This window comes from Corvus brachyrhynchos, unplaced genomic scaffold (genome assembly GCF_000691975.1).
Source record: "Corvus brachyrhynchos isolate BGI_N302 unplaced genomic scaffold, ASM69197v1 scaffold454, whole genome shotgun sequence".
Classification (NCBI taxonomy): domain Eukaryota; kingdom Metazoa; phylum Chordata; class Aves; order Passeriformes; family Corvidae; genus Corvus; species Corvus brachyrhynchos.
The window spans coordinates 999,297-999,581 of NW_008237525.1; positions in this window are offsets into that span (position 1 = coordinate 999,297).

A 285-nucleotide genomic window follows, 5' to 3' on the forward strand; every position below is an offset into this window, starting at 1 on the left:
AGCAGCGCTGGAGCTCGGGATCGGGCGCTGATCAGGTGGGCGCAAGGGCTGGGGGTGTTCCGAGAGTGTTCCTTCTCCCCTCCGTCTGTCCGTCCCTTTTTCCCTCCTCTCCTTTTCCCGCCCGTCTGTCCGTCCGTCCGTCCGTCTGTCTGTCTCTGTCTCTCTTTGTACCTCCGCATCACCCCCGAAGTGGCCGCGGCATTGCTTGTCCTCAGTCCCCTTGTTCCTCCCCATCCCCGCCGCCGGTCCCGGTTCGCCTCGCTCGTCCGCGGTCACTCGCAGCCC